This window comes from Tiliqua scincoides, chromosome 11 (assembly GCF_035046505.1).
Source record: "Tiliqua scincoides isolate rTilSci1 chromosome 11, rTilSci1.hap2, whole genome shotgun sequence".
Taxonomy (NCBI): domain Eukaryota; kingdom Metazoa; phylum Chordata; class Lepidosauria; order Squamata; family Scincidae; genus Tiliqua; species Tiliqua scincoides.
In genome coordinates, this window is record NC_089831.1 from 2,770,995 (window position 1) to 2,784,703 (window position 13,709).

At 46.3% G+C, this 13,709-nt stretch overlaps 1 protein-coding gene across 1 annotated transcript in view; it reads left to right on the forward strand.

The window, feature by feature from the left end:
- The window catches only part of ANTXR1 (ANTXR cell adhesion molecule 1), a 175,798-nt gene that overhangs the window by 539 nt on the left and 161,550 nt on the right, over nucleotides 1-13,709 (forward strand). The gene's annotated exons all lie outside the window — the stretch shown is intronic.

The following is a 13,709-nucleotide window of genomic DNA, read 5'->3' on the forward strand; positions in this document are numbered from 1 at the left end:
GTAGCTTATCTTTGGTTCTCAGGTTTGATGGAACCTCAGTCTACTGCTTTCCAAACATCTTTTCCAGGAGTGCATGGAGAGAGTGGCTGGCTTGGTGGTGGCCCCACGTGCCAGGCTGTAGCCACCCCAAGGTGCTTGACTCCTTTTTCAAGAATGAAATTTAATTTCTTTTAAACTTATTTTTCAATTGTTTAAATATACAGACATATACAGGTGTGTGTGTATTTAAAAGTGTGTACCATCTTTAATGTCTGTGTGTGTGTTTGTGTGTGTGTGTATAAACTTACAAAGTATATACTCTGTGTGTGTGTGCTTATATATATACACACACACAAAGTTCAAGAAAAGAAAACGCTAATTGCCCGTGCTTCTTCTCTGGCCATTATTGTTATGAAAATAATTTTGTCATGGGGGGTGACAAAAATGTATGGGCCCCGGGTGCCAAATGACCTTGGCACGCCACTACTCTTTTCCCCAAGATATCAGAGAAGCCCCATTTGATGGATTTGTTAAATTGGGCTTTAAAGGGTCTGGGATGCTCAGGAGGAAACTAATGTGTTGGAAAGTGCATTGTTGTGATTTTTTTTTCCAAGACTGTATATATTTTTCTCTCTCAACTCTGAGTCACTTTTTCTTTGTTTCCTCTTAATGAAATGCACATTTTTTTTCGTCCCTGCTGCTCTCTCCAGTTAATAGTATCCAGGGATGATTTGAAATGCTTACTCATGTTATTTACCCCACAGCTGACACCATGCCATGATGCAAAGCATGATGCAAAGCTTATGCAAAGCATAAGCAGCTTAGGGCTGTATTTTGAAACTTTGCAGAGTGCACTGGTGCTGGAGCATCACACAGCAGGACTGTGGACAAAATAGGAATTGACTTGTCATTAAACAAACAAAAACCCCCAGAAGTCTTCATGTAGGCCAGGATCTGATGAAACTCACCCCCCCCCCCGGCTGGGGGACGTGTCCTGTGAGGTTTTTGGCATTTTTTCTCCAGAGAGCAGAGCCCTGGCCCATGTGACATCTCACACTACTTTGGATATTCTTTGCAGCCTCATCGAAGGTTAGAGCATCAATTTTGTGCCGCCGGAGTCTGGGGGAGGGTCATTTATTAGTAGGGCCATTGGGAGATATGAGCCCCCCCCCCACTGACAGCATGTTATGCCTTGTGAATTGTCAAAAAACGGATGGTGTGCCTTGAAAATTTTAGTGCCTTGTCAGTATGCCATGAGATGAAAAAGGCTGAAAACCATTGGGTTAGAGCCATGTGGCTTGAGGTGGGGGAGTGCACTGGCGAAGCTCAGGCCAAAGGCCTCCTGGGGCATTAGTGGTGTGAATCGTGCTTTTTGATGTTTTTCTTTTTAAAATGCATTTAGTTTTATGTCCTTTCATCCCACTCTATTGTATCAAATGTAGTCATGGTGCAGAGAATAGATACTTGTATAAAGGGTTAAAATATTTCTCTCATTGATCACATTGGTTACCCTGCCCATCCTACAGATTGCCCAAGGCAGCATGCTATCTCTTCCTGTCTTCACAACAACCCTGCAAGATTGGTTAGGAGGTGAAGGGCGCAATTCTAACTTGGTTGGATCAGGCAGGCCGGGAGGCTTGCGCTGCATCCAGCACAAGTTTGGGGCCAGAATCGGCGCAACCTGAGACAAGGGGAAAAGTTTCCCCTTACCCCCTGTCATGCTGCACTGGCCCCAATGGGTCTACTCAAATCTGCGCCACCTCAGGAGGTGGCACAAATCCGAGTAGAGTAGCCAGCCCAGGAACGGGTCAGGATCTGGCATAACCACCAGATCCTGGCCCCGCCTCCCACTCTCCACCCACCCCGGGAACACCCGCCACCCACCCTCCCCCTGCTGCAAAATGCCTCCTGCTCACCTCCTTCTCGCCTCCTCCCCCTCCCCATGCCCCCCATCCCTTCATCAGCTGAGCTCAGCCGATGCAAACTTACCCTGCTGGGCCTGGATCTGGTGCGGGGAGACCAACTGACTCTAAAGTCAGTGCAAATCTGCCTTTTGGTATGTTTGTGACACCCCTGGGTCAGCACAAATGACTTGTGCCTAACCCGGGGGTTAGAATTGCACTGGAAAGCACGAAACAGTGAGCTTCACAGCTAGGTAAGGTTTCAAACTCAGGCCTTTCCAACCCAAGTCCAGGCCTAACCCTGCACCATGCTGGCTTTCTTCTTTTTGAAGAAAAAGAAGCTGATTTTCATATTTTAAAAAATGTTTCTGGAGAGCCACAGGGCAAAGGCTGGAATTATTTGGCATACTTTCAGTGTGAATGAAGAATATACATTAGAATTTTTTTTTTATAAAGCAAATCAACTATACCAATTATGAATTGTGCAATAACACCCCAGTTTTGTTGTTCTCTCACTGTCTGGTGGGAGAGTTAGAACAGACAAAAGGAAATATTTCTTTATCCAGCATGGAATTAATCTGGAACTCCTTGCCACAGGATGTTGGGATGGCACAGGGCCTAGATGCCTTGAAAAGGACAGACTTATAGGGAAACATCCATCATAAGTTACAGGTCTTGATGTGTGCAACCGCCAGGTTTTAGAGATAGCCTGTCTCTGAATGCCATGTGCAAAGCAGTGGCAATAGGATACAGGTCTCTTGACTTCTGTGTGCTCCCTGAGGCATCTGGTGGGCCACTGCAAGATGCAGGAAGTTGGACTAGATGGGTCCTTGGCCTGATCCAGCAGGGCTCATCTTATGTTCTTGTGTACTATAGATTCAACAACAGACTTCAGACCAGGCCCAGTTGCCTTTCCCAGAGGTGAAAGGAAAGTGGAGGAATTTCTGATCTTGAAGAGGCTGCTTTGCAAGTCAGGACTCTCGCAAAAGTAGTTGCTATGCAAGTCCTGCAGACAACCTTGAGAACAGAGGAAGGTGTTTATGGCTGCAATCCTAACCCATTTTCCAGCACTGACATAATGTAGCTTTGAGGTAATGGAACAAACATTCCCTTACTTTGAGGAGGCCTCCACGAGTGCCAGCCAACTGCAGGATGCAACACATGCCCCACTAGCACAGCTATGCCAGTGCTGGAAAGTGGGTTAGGATAGTGGTGTCGCTAGGGAGTGCGGGGGGTGCGGGCCGTACCGGGTGATGTGCAGGGGGGGTGACACACTGGGAGGATGACATACTAAAATCGTGGTTTTAGGAACAACCCTGTCATGCCATATACTGTTGGATTGGATGCGGAAATTCCAGCAGAATGCAATGCACAAAACCAGAGTGAAATAGCTCCTTTCCTTCAAACGTTATGGCCAAAAAACCGGAAAGAAAAAATGCATGGAGCCCTATGGAAAGTGAAACCAAGCCGTATCGCGCATTTACTCGTGAGTAGGCATACTTGCCATAGTCCATTGGAAAGGGCAGACTGAGAGGAATCCAAAAACACCAGAATGGTCCCTATCCAATGAATGCAGCCCCCCAAAAACACCCGAGAATGAGGCCCCTCCCTCCCAGCTGCGAGTGTATTGAGCCCTATGGAAAGCGAAACAAAGCCACGTGGCCGCGTTTACTTGCGAGCAGGCAAACTTGCCTTAGTCCGTTGGAAAGGGCAGGCTGAGAGAACTCCAACAACATCAAAATGGTCCTGATACAATGAATGCAGCTCCCCAAAAACACCCTAGAAGGAGGTCCCTCCCTCCCAGCTGTGAATGTATTGAATGTATATGTATGGAAAGCAAAACAGCCTCACAGTCGCATTTACTCACAAGTAGGCAGACATGACTTGGCTTGTGATCAGATCAGGCCAGGCAAAGGGGAATGTGAGGACACCAGAATGGTCCTGATCCGATGGAAATGGAGTGTGACAAATGCTCCAGAAGGCAGCCTCTCCCGCACCGGGTGACGCGAATCCTAGTGACGTCACTGGGTTATGAGTGCACCCTAAGTGAGACAAATCCATCTTCTCCTTAAGAAACAAGCATCCAATGGAGTAAGTCACACCCCCACAGCCTGCTCCGGAGTCCAGCTGCCGCCTCCAGCTGTTCTGGGTGGCTGTTTTCATGTGGGTTGAATTTTTCTCTCTCAGTGCCAACTTTCACACCATTCCTTCAGGGCTTTGGGAATGACGAGCACTGCTGATTGCTCACAGGTTGCCTTCTTTTCCTGGAGTTCTGAATCTGAACCCAAGTATGCTCTGTCTCAGAAAGTTCCAACTTCTGCACCTACAGAAGTCTACCTTTAGAAATTTAAATTGCTTTGTAAAAGCTTGTTAGACTTCCCTTGAAAATTCTCAGTAGTTTCTTCCTTGGGAGAAACTCTGAAATTGGTCTTGAATTTCACTTTTTTACTATTTTGGTACCAGCCTTAACCCAAATTCCACCTCCACCCGGAATAAATCTGCCTACAGAACAGGACATATCAGAAACTGGATGAGAGAATGCTTCATTGACACACTTGACTGCTGTCAAATTAAGTTCTTGTTTTTCTCAAACCCTCTCCCTGCCAATCTGACAGCAGATACATGCAAAAAGGTGAAAATTGAAACACTTTTGCACTTGTGTCAGCCCTGTTCTTGCACCAGGGATCACTGGCCCCATGCATGTGATGCCTCCTGCTATGTGCTAGATTAATTTGCCCTGCAAAAGCCCCAGTTGATTTAAAAACAAAAAAGAGAGTGTTGGTTTGATTGAAGATATACAAGGCAAAACATAATTGTCCTTTCATGTACTTTCAATAGATCAAAATTATTGGAGGAAATTAAAAATAGTTTCCTCTTTGGGGGGGGGGAAGCAGAGTAGCTTAAGCAGCAGACCCCCCAGGGGTTTCACCCCAGGGAACCTCCCTCACCCGGCTGACTGCTAATCAATAAAAAAAGACAAAGAGGCAATGGCTTGTTAAAGTTGCAAAAAGAAGCTATTTACTTACAGTTCCATTGAGTGTATATTTACAGCATCTGATTAGGATCAGAGGTTCAGCTAACACTTAGAGATAGCAAGGCCCTGGAGCTGTCTTGCCCTGCATGCCTTGTGCTCAAGATGGCCTGGGCATCAGAGCCCTGATGTGCGCATCTTAACAGGCCAGTGGCCAGAGGACAAGAGGAAGTGTTCAGAGGAGCAGGGAAGGATAAAGGGTTAGGGCCACACCCACAAGGATCACAGAGAGAACAGGTAGACAGAGTCACTGGGCCATAGCTTGACCCCTTCTGGACAGCAGACGGAGTTGCACCAACTCCAACAAAAATGAACTTTGCCACTGTAGCTAACTGTGCATTGTATGCCACCCCTTGTTTTCATGTGCATGCAGAGGACATCCACTAAAAGTGTCAGGAGATTTAGAACAGACAAAAGAAAACATTTTTTTATCCAGCATGTCATTAGTTGGTAGAACTCCTTGCCACAGGATGTGGCAGGATGTGGATGCCTTTTACGGCAGTGGTTCTCATGCATTTAACACCAGGACCCACTTTTTAGAATGAGGATATGTCATGACCCACTGGAAGTGATGTCATTGCCGGAAGTGACCCTGCACATGCCTGATCTTGTCTGATCTTGGAAGCTAAGCAGGGTCAGGTCCGGTCAGTATTTGGATGGGAGACCACAAGGGAATACCAGGTACTGTAGGCTTCTACCATAGTCTTTCGAGACTGAAGGTTGCCAACCATAAACCATCAGGTAGGAAGGTTTTTAACAATCCTAGGCTGCAATCCGACCCACACTTACTCAGAAGTAAGTCCCATTTACCATCAGTGTTAAAAGAATATACATAGTCGCTTGTAAAGTACAGGTCAGTAACATTTCCCCAAATGCAGTCACAAACCATGGTAGCATCAAGTCTAATATATTAAAAATAAAATACTGAAATGAATGGGGACCCACCTGAAATTGGCTCATGACCCACCTACTGGGTCCCAACCCACAGTTTGAGAAACACTGTTTCAGGGGATTGGACAGATTTTTAAAAGAAATGTCCCATCACAGGTGTAAGCCATGATGGGTGTAAGCAAGTAGGCTGCCTCAGAATGCGAGATGCCAGGGAGTGGCAACAGGATGCAGGGGTCTGGTTGGGCCACTATGAGATACAAGAAGCTGGACTAGGTGGGCCTTTGACCTGATCCAGCAGGACCCTGATGTTCATGTGAAGTAGAGACAGCGTGTACAATTTAGTTCTCTACCACCACCCCATATCAGAGATCTTATTTTGTGTGTAGCCCAGAATTACATGGTGGATTACTGAACTGCATGTTTGGGGCCCAAAAAAATGATCTTTTATATGCTTAGACTATTCAGATAATCCATTCCTGTGTGGATGAGTAGGCCTAGAGAAGTTGGGGCCAATGTGCTGGGAGACAGTGACCTTCTTCTGTCCTCTACATAATGAGGCTGAGATTGTCTAAGCCAGGGGTGTCAAACTCATTTCATACTGAGGGCCAAATGGCATTCATGATGCCTGCTGAGGTCTGGAAGTGATGTTGTTAGGCACGAAGTAATGTCATTGAACAGGTCATAACCAAAAGTAAGCACTTTTTCACTTAGAAATTCATTAGCTGCAAACAACAGAAGAGAAAACACGCAAATCTTGATCATATTTCAAGATATGGGAGAGCCCAATTTTTGTGAGGGCTGCCCTTTTAGCAGTAACACCACAGCACTGCTCAGCAGCTGAGAGCCTGAGGGCTGGATAAAAAGCTTCCGCGGGCCGCATCCGGCCCCCGGGCCTTACGTTTGACACCCCTGGTCTAAGCCAACTCAGACATTCAACTGAATGCATTTAGTTCCTTCTCCACATACATTCCCCTCTCCTCTCTTCCCTGTATACACATGATTGTACCCCATCACAACACCAATGAAATTATAAAATTTGCAGACAATACTACAGTGGTGGGGCTTGTTAGCGGGAATGATGAGTCTGCTTATAGGAAGGAGGTACAGGAGTTGTTATTGTGCTGCAAAGAAAATAATCTCTCACTTAACATCAAAAAAACTAAAGAACTTATAATTGACTTCCAGAAAAAGAAGGATGTACACACACCATTATACATAAATGGTGAGGAGGTGGAGAGGGTTGCTAGTGAGGGTTGCTAGTTTCAAATTCCTAGGTATTTACATCACAGAGGACCTCTCATGGACTATTAGCACCAGCATGTTGATAAAAATGGCACAAAAGCGGTTATATTCTTTGAGGAAGCTTGGGAGGTTAAATTTGTCACAGCAGCTGCTTGTGTCTTACTATCGTTGCACCATTTGAGAGTGTCCTAACCTATCATATCTTGGTGTGGTACAGAAATTGCTCTGCAGGGGACAAAAAAGCTCTGCAGAGAATTATTAAGATTGCGCAGCACATCATCAACCTTCATCTACCAGCTTTGGAGGACATCTATACATCTCACTGTCTGCAGAAGTCACATAGTATTCTGAGAGACCCCTTCCATCTGGCTCATAAGTTCTTTGAACTGTTGCCTTCGGGTAGACAATACAGAACTATGAGAGCAGCACCACATGACTCCTGAACAGTTTCTATCCCGCAGCCATAATTTCGTTGAATAAGGCGATAGAGTTGTTACCCTGCTCCTGGGCATTATGGTCTGTTATACTGTTTTTATATTATGCTGCACGTTGTATAGAATGTGTGGGTGAATGTGTAGAGTGTGATTGTTGGAATTGTAGTATATATTTATGCTTGTATCTCAAAGGTGCACAAATTTCGTTGTGCTGTAGCACCATGACAATAAAGTTACTACTACTACTACTACTACTACTACTACTACTACTACTACTACTACTACTGTTGTTGTTGTTGGCAACCTTCAGTCTCGAGAGACTATGGTATCACGCTCTACTACTACTACTACTACTACTACTACTACTACTACTATTTGCTGACTCTGGGTGTATCATGAGAATAGGTCTCATCTCACCACTGTAAACACTGCTAGGGCCGTCCTTTGTGCAATATTTGACTCTTCCTTCATGGAGGTTTTCAAGCAGAGGCTACCAGTCAAGGATGATGCAACAATTGCCTGCATTGAGCAGGAGGTTGGACTAAATGACCTCTAGGGTCCCTCCCAGGCTTCCCCAATTCCCCTTTTGCTTTCTGATCTATCCCTTGGCACACAGGCTTCCAAACGGTTCTGAGTGTTAGAAATATGGGTGTGTGTGTTTATGTTGAGTTTCCAGAATCCCAAATTCTGATTCATTTATGGATTCTGCCAATCATATGTCTATAATTCCAAATTCCAATGGAATCGTTAAGCCAATTCACTGGCCTAAAAGACTCCTGCACCAGCTCTTCCTAGCTGAATAACAGCTCCTTTTCCCATTGTTTATAGAAGCGATAACTGTAGGAGAGACTTCTATTAAACTAGGAAGATGATCTTGCGTGAAAACTGCATATAAAAAGATGGTTTGGGTTACACAGTCTTCAAGTATATGATTTGCAATTGTGTGTGTTAAGCCTTTGTGGCTGGCTGCCTTTGCAGCTGCTGTTCCTTTCCTTCTGTGACATCTTATTGCCACATTTTGCACTGTTCTCGGGATATGTGGCGTGACCTCATTTCAGGGTTCACAGTGGGTTTGAGCCAAATTCAGCATGCTGACAGGGTTATTCCCTTTGAATGCTCTTTGTGTCTTGGGACCTTGTGCTCCTTTGTGATCCTGCCCACCTGCGCCAACTTGCTCTCTGATGGGGCACCTGGTTGATGGGTCCCTTCGTTTTATTTTACAGCATTGTTGTGAGTATACTGGGAAGAACCAGGTTTAACAGCCCTGAACTCCTTGGAACAAGGAGAATTAAGCAGAATATAAGCTTAAGAAACAAATAAGGTGGCTCTTCTCAAAAGTCTTTTATACTTACATGGTCAGTCCATTGTTATTCCCCCCCACCCCCTGAGGCCACACCACCCTGAGGGCCACCTGCACTCTCTTCTTCCAGGGGCATTCTGAGGGCTGGAGAGGCTATATGTCAGAATGCCTTCTGAGGGCCTTAAAACATCACTTCCATTTTTTTTCAGGGGGAGGGGGGGACTGGAAGTGATATTTTAAGGCCCTTGGAAGGCATTCTGAGGGTCAGGGGGGTTGTGCATAGCTTTTCCGCACCTCAGAAGACCTCTGGAGGTCATGTGTGACTGGTTGGCAGGCACTTGGAGGCTCGCCCTGAGGTAGCACAGTGGCCAGGACCACCACTGTATTCAGCCCAACACTCACAGTTGTCCAGAGGTCCCCTGCTCCATCACATAACCTAAGAACATCCCCACTGGATCAGGCCATAGGCCCATGTAGTCCAGCTTCCTGCAACTCGCAGTGGCCCACCAAATGCCTCAGGGAGCACACAAGACAACAAGAGACCTGCATCCTGGTGCCCTCTCTTGCAACAACTCTGGCCTTTCTCTCTTGCTGCCCCTTATGCTCACAGCCCCTGCCTGATGCTTCTTTAAAATCCCTTGTTGAAACACATCTTCACACTGCAATAATGAACTTAAGGGAATAGAACTAAAGGCAAAAGGATAGAGACTTTAGGTTGGTGATGCACTCGTTTGGTGGAGCAATTGCTTTGCATGCAGAAGGGCCAGGGTCGGCCTGTCAGTGAGGCCAACTGAAGCTGTTGTATCAGGCAGCAGGTTGGTGGGGGAGGCATCTGTCTCTGCCCACTTACTTGCCTGGACTGCTGTCCCTCCTTCTTCCACTCCTTGGACTGGGAAAGGAAAAGGGAGACAGAGAGGAAGAGGAAATGTGGAGAGAAGATCTGAGCTGGAGTTTTGGAGACTGGGAGGAGCAGAGGCTTGCCACATCATTGAGCAAGGGAAGAATCAAGAAGTCTTGGGCTGAACTTGAAAGGACCCAGGTTAAATCCCTGGATTTAGACATGGCAAGACCACTGCCTGAAACCCTTGAGCCACTGCCTGTCCTTGTTCCTTATCTGACTCAGTAGCTCTTTACATGTCCACTTGTACCCAGGAAGAGAGCAGGGCCATGGCTGGCCAAACTCATATGGGCCTGTCAGGAAAGGGGCAAAGAAAAGCCTTCCTGTAGGCTGGGCTCCAAAAAGCTGCATTTTTTTTAAAATGTGCCTTTTCCATTTCCATAAGGAACAACATTAATGACAAGTACAAGGGGCACATTTCAGATGAAGAAGGTCTCTTGATATCCATCCTATGCTGTGATGACGGCTGCTTTCGTGAGCCATGAGAGCGAAATGAATACGGCTGCTTCTCTTCTGCAGCACTTTTGATGAATGCTTGCATTGAGTGTCCTTGGGATTCATGTCACTCCATTCATCTTTGTTACCATCTTACTCCATCCCCCTCCCCGCACCCTTGGCTGCTTAAAAAAAAAAAAAAATCTACTTTGAGAAAAAAGGGATTGAAAATCTCCCACTCATTCAGTTCTGTCAGCCAGATATAACCAGAAGTGAAAGTTGCACCAGGATGACTTTGTGATTCCGTGGCTATCTGTGTGTGTTTGGTACATCTGAGTGTTTCTCCATTGAAGAGTTGTGCAAAGTATTGTGCTGTCGCCCTTCCAAACCCCAGATGTCCCCAGAGGGGGGACATGATTGAGACATACAAAATTATGCATACAAAAAAATGATTGAGACATACAAAATTAACCGAGGAGTTAAGTCAGATAGAGGTTAAAAGAGAAGATGTTTCAGACCTCATTGATAAATTAAAGATCAATAAGTCACCGGGCCCTGATGCCATACACCCAAGGGTTATTAAGGAATTGAAAAATGAAGTTGCAGATCTCTTGACTAAGGTATGCAACTTGTCCCTCAAAACGGCCACGGTACCAGAAGATTGGAGGATAGCAAATGTCACGCCTATTTTTAAAAAGGGAAAGAGGGGGGACCCGGGAAACTATAGGCCGGTCAGCCTAACATCTATACCGGGTAAGATGGTGGAATGCCTCATCAAAGATAGGATCTCAAAACACATAGACGAACAGGCCTTGCTGAGGGAGAGTCAGCATGGCTTCTGTAAGGGTAAGTCTTGCCTCACAAACCTTATAGAATTCTTTGAAAAGGTCAACAGGCATGTGGATGCGGGAGAACCCGTGGACATTATATATCTGGACTTTCAGAAGGCGTTTGACACGGTCCCTCACCAAAGGCTACTGAAAAAACTCCACAGTCAGGGAATTAGAGGACAGGTCCTCTCGTGGATTGAGAACTGGTTGGAGGCCAGGAAGCAGAGAGTGGGTGTCAATGGGCAATTTTCACAATGGAGAGAGGTGAAAAGCGGTGTGCCCCAAGGATCTGTCCTGGGACCGGTGCTTTTCAACCTCTTCATAAATGACCTGGAGACAGGGTTGAGCAGTGAAGTGGCTAAGTTTGCAGATGACACCAAACTTTTCCGAGTGGTAAAGACCAGAAGTGATTGTGAGGAGCTCCAGAAGGATCTCTCCAGACTGGCAGAATGGGCAGCAAAATGGCAGATGCGCTTCAATGTCGGTAAGTGTAAAGTCATGCACATTGGGGCAAAAAATCAAAACTTTAGATATAGGCTGATGGGTTCTGAGCTGTCTGTGACAGATCAGGAGAGAGATCTTGGGGTGGTGGTGGACAGGTCGATGAAAGTGTCGACCCAATGTGCGGCAGCAGTGAAGAAGGCCAATTCTATGCTTGGGATCATTAGGAAGGGTATTGAGAACAAAACGGTTAGTATTATAATGCCGTTGTACAAATCTATGGTAAAGCCACACCTGGAGTATTGTGTCCAGTTCTGGTCGCCGCATCTCAAAAAAGACATAGTGGAAATGGAAAAGGTGCAAAAGAGAGCAACTAAGATGATTACGGGGCTGGGGCACCTTCCTTATGAGGAAAGGCTACGGCGTTTGGGCCTCTTCAGCCTAGAAAAGAGACGCTTGAGGGGGGACATGATTGAGACATACAAAATTATGCAGGGGATGGACAGAGTGGATAGGGAGATGCTCTTTACACTCTCACATAATACCAGAACCAGGGGACATCCACTAAAATTGAGTGTTGGGCGGGTTAGGACAGACAAAAGAAAATATTTCTTTACTCAGCGCGTGGTCGGTCTGTGGAACTCCTTGCCACAGGATGTGGTGCTGGCGTCTAGCCTAGACGCCTTTAAAAGGGGATTGGACGAGTTTCTGGAGGAAAAATCCATTATGGGGTACAAGCCATTATGTGTATGCGCAACCTCCTGATTTTAGGAATGGGTTAAGTCAGAATGCCAGATGTAGGGGAGAGCACCAGGATGAGGTCTCTTGTTATCTGGTGTGCTCCCTGGGGCATTTGGTGGGCCGCTGTGAGATACAGGAAGCTGGACTAGATGGGCCTATGGCCTGATCCAGTGGGGCTGTTCTTATGTTCTTATGCAGGGGATGGATAGCGTGGATAGAGATGCTCTTTAGACTCTCACACAACACCAGAACCAGGGGACATCCACTAAAATTGAGTGTTGGGAGAGTTAGGACAGACAAAAGAAAATATTTCTTTACTCAGCATGTGGTTGGTCTGTGGAACTCCTTGCCACAGGATGTGGTGATGGCATCTGGCCTAGATGCCTTTAAAAGGGGATTGGACAAATTTCTGGAAGAAAAATCCATTACGGGTTACAAGACATGATGTGTATGTGCAACCTCCTGATTTTAGAAATGGGCTACGTCAGAATGCCAGATGCGAGGGAGGGCACCGGGATGCAGGTCTGTTGTTGTCTTGTGTGCTCCCAGCGGCATTTGGTGGGCCGCTGTGAGATACAGGAAGCTGGACTAGATGGGCCTATGGCTCTTTTTATGTTCTTAGATGGCCTACGGGGGGGGGGGGGGTTTGCTGGGTCTCTGGGATTGATACAAAGTTTTGGGAGTTTTGCCTTCTCCTCAGGGTCTTAGATGTCACATCTTAGCAGGGTCTGCCCCAGACTTTCAGCCCAGGGGATGGAGACAAGGGCAAAGTTGGGTTCTGCGAAAAAGCTGAGCAGGGTTCAAGAGTCAGGACATTGTTGGAGCCAAGCAAAACCTGAATTTTGAGGCAGCGATGCTCCCATCAAAGGCCACAACCTGGCAGCACTAGGTCAAGTCAGTCATTGTTCACTCTCAGAGGCAGTGGTAGAGCATTGCTAGCCTAAGACCTCCTGATTGTATAGAAATGCAATATTATTGTATTTATATACTAACTTTCTTATAGATTCCAGGGGGTTTACATTGGCAGGCTGATCTTAAACCCAATTTTTAATGGGGTTTGACAAATATTGCTCCATGAGAGAGGCTTATAGAGCCCTGCATTTCTCTAGATGTTTCCCGTTCATAGTGCAGTCTTATCTTGGCTTGCCAGCTTTGCACTTCCAAGCCTCACTGTGACTGATTCTTGAGCTTGTTATCCATTTCTCACCAGCTGGCTTCTCCTTATTCCTTCACACGCCTCTGCAGAGATATGTCAGCAACCTCTCTGTCTCTCTCTGTCTCCCATCCAAAGCAGCAAATCCTGCTTAGCTTTTTCAGACAGGCAACATCTCAACCTCCAGTCGAATGCCTCAGCACTGCCTTACCCTCCATGTTTCCTCTTCCACCCTGTCCCTCTCTTCCTTTTCCAGTCCAGGGAGTGGAATGAGGAGGAAGAGCAATGGAGGCAAGCTGGGAAGAGATTAGAAGCTTCCACTTCTGGGGAGCGGCAAATTACAGTTCTCCATTGTGCCCAAACATGACAGCCTACGGTTTGAACAAACTGCTGTTTGCTTGCAGTTTCAAATCAAAATCCCAAACCATGGTTT